We start from the raw sequence: 3,123 nt of genomic DNA on the forward strand, positions 1-3,123 counted from the left end.
CCACATGATTCCCTTCCTCGCAGTGGTGCCCCTACTGGCTGACAGTCTTCCCTCCCCTCCTGTGACGAGTGGCTTCCTCAGCCCAGGGCAGCTGACTGACGGCAGCCAGACCTGGGCTGCTGGGCCAGTGGGAACCCAGACATTTGGTCCTCATGTCACAGAATCCACTAGCTTGTGACTGGTGGGTTTGTTAGCCTTGCTGAACCTCAATATCCTCACGTGTAAAGTGAAAAAGAACTGCCACGCAGCGGATCATTGAGAGGATTAATGAGATAACAGACAAAGCATTCTACACAGAATCTGGCACCAAGCAGACACCCAATAAAGGTAGTTTTCAGTTATTGTTATCTGCGCGGAGGGGAGACGAAACCAACTAAACACCCTTTAGAGAACTGCTCTTGAATTGTCAGAAAAGGCTCTGAGCAGAAGGGCCTGAAGGATATTGCAAAGGGAAAGTGGGAGCTTGTTTGAATCCATCAGAGGCCTTTTCCCCATCCAAGTCTGTGTTGTGGGGGCCCTCGTGGAAATGACAAGATCTCTGGATAAGCAGGGAATTACTCTACTAGCATTCATCTTCCTGCACTTATATCCTAGGGATTTGCTCTCAAGGAAACCGACACAGACTGAAGAGAAAGGAAAACCAGGACTTCCCTGCTGGTCCAGGAGCTATGATTCCATGCTCCCGATGCAGGGGGCCCAAGTTCCATCCCTCATGAGGGATCTAGATCCCACTTGCTGCAGCTAGACCCACTGCAGCCAAATAAGTAAGTGTGTATATATATATATATATATAAAGCAAAGAGAAAGGGAAAACATCCCTTTGGGAAAAGTGCTTGCTCATCCCTGTCATACTCCCCTCTGCCCATCTCAATGTCCTTCAGAGGTCAGAAATGATCCCTCCCTGTCTATTCCCACCACTCCGACTGGTGCTACCTTATCTGGGACTGCAATCATTCCCTAACTGGTCCCTCTACATCGAAGTGATAAAACTGACTACAGCAGCCCCCATTTATAGATCTTGTGATGGATTTCTCTGCCCCTTGCAGGACTAACTCAGCAGCCGGATGGTCCTCCACGTACTGTCTTCTCCCCCACTTCTCCAGCCCCTCCTCCCAACACCCCTCTCCATGCAATACCCGGCTCCGGGTTTCCACAGTGCTGAGCCACCCAGTCCTCCCCAAACTGATCTTCCAGCATCTCTCCTCACAGGGCACCTAATAACTCCATTCCATCCTTCAAAATCAGTCCAGCATTGCAACTTCCACAGAAACTGTCAATTCCAGCACTCTCCACCTTCTGAACCCTCCAGTCTATTTTCTTGCTGCAGTCCCTTGAGTTTCTTTCAGTCACAGGACTCCCATGTTGCACTCTAATTTATGGTGAACATGACTTGTAGCCCTGTCTGTGAGCTCTTTCAGAGCAAGAAGGACATATTTATCCGTGCATTTCCTTGACCTATTAATGGGTGAGATGCCCAGGGGCAGTGAGTAAGGGTTAGGATTACATATTTTGAAACACACTGGTTGGTGGACATCCCTGGTGGTCCAGTGGTTAAGACCCTGCACTCTCAGTGCAGGGGGCCCAGCTTCAATTCCTGGTCAGGGAACTAGATCCCACATGCTGCAAATAAGACCCAGTGCAGCCAAATAAATACATAAAAAGAAATATTTTTTAAAAACCACACTGGCTGGGGAGGGACAGAAAAGCATTCAACTCTAAAGAGAGGACACAAGGGAGATTTTGTGGTGCTGGGACACGTTCAGGTGGTAGCTACACAAATGCATGTGTTAGAAAATGACACAGAACCGCATACACACCCTGTCACAATGGCAATGTCCTGATGGATACTAAAAGTGGGTCCCTCCATATCTGTAGGGTTTAGGTTCCAGGACCACCTCCCCACCCCAACCCAGGATACCAGAATCCAAGGATGCTCAAGTCCCTATAGTGAATGGCCTAGTACAGTCGGCCTTCTATATCCACGGGTTTTGCATCTTCATATTTAACCAACGGCAGGTGGAAGCCCATGGATACAAAAGGCCAATTATATATTGTGTCCTGTAAGGATATTGCAAAGGGAAAGCAGGAGCTTATTTTAACCAATCAGAGGCCTTTTCCCCATCCAAGTTTGCACTGTGTTAGCCCTCATGGAAGTCACGAGATCTCTGGATAAGCAGAGAATTACTCTACTAGCGCTGAAACACTTGGATATGTAAAGATGTAACCACTGGGGGAAACTGAATGAAGAGCCCCCGGGATCTATCTCTACCATCCTTGCAACTTTCTGAGAATTACTGTTTGATAATCAAATGTTTTTACAAAAATATGCACAGGCAAGTTTTACTGTTCTGACTCATCTAATAAAGTAATTGGAAATGAGGGGCAGTCAACCCTGGACTTTTCCACAAAGTCTAATTTAAGATTATTTAAAGCTGACTGGCTAGAGGGTGAATGATGAGAACGTAAGCATAACCCAAATGCGCTTCAACATCTGCTTTATTTAGGGACCGTAACAAATTTCTACTCAAAGCTCTTGGAATTGGTACCTAAGTGGGAAGAACTGGGAGTAGAAGAAATCAGGTCAGCACAGCTGCAGCAGCAGAATGAGGCTGTCTGTGATAAAGCACTTGAGAAAAAGAGAAAGCTCCAGAGACCCTGTCAAGAGAAAGAGGAGGAATGGGTGGGAGGAAGCTGCATGTTGACCCATGACTTTGGGAAGCCATGGACCTAAAAATCTGAGCCCACATCTTTAGTAACCTCACAAGTCGGAGATGCTGAAAACTGAGGTTTCCAGTAAACCAGCACTTCAACAGCTGAAGGCCTCCACACACCCGGGACCTCTGACATCCTGAGATTCCTAGCAAGCAGGGTGGGCTCACAACCTGGCGATGTTAAGAGCCAAGAGCCCTAGACGCCCAGGGCCCCTGATGACTGATGTCTCTGAGAACCATGAAGCTTTTCATAAACTGAAAGCCTGAATAACCCAAGGCTTCTGACAACCCAAGGCCTATAATAAACTGAGGCTCTTAGCAACCCAGGTCGCCTAGCAACCTGGGGACTCTGATCATCAGAGATTCCTAGCAACCAGGGAGAGTGTACAACCTGGGGCCCCAGCACACATCC

At 47.7% G+C, this 3,123-nt stretch overlaps 1 non-coding gene across 1 annotated transcript; it reads left to right on the forward strand.

Moving 5' to 3' along the window:
• The first annotated feature begins 1,533 nt into the window (after nt 1–1,533).
• On the forward strand, nt 1,534–1,606 carry TRNAE-CUC (transfer RNA glutamic acid (anticodon CUC)). Its single transcript has one exon. It is a non-coding gene; the product is annotated as a tRNA-Glu (tRNA).
• The last annotated feature ends 1,517 nt before the right edge of the window (nt 1,607–3,123 follow it).

This window comes from Capricornis sumatraensis, chromosome 8 (genome assembly GCF_032405125.1).
Source record: "Capricornis sumatraensis isolate serow.1 chromosome 8, serow.2, whole genome shotgun sequence".
NCBI lineage: Eukaryota > Metazoa > Chordata > Mammalia > Artiodactyla > Bovidae > Capricornis > Capricornis sumatraensis.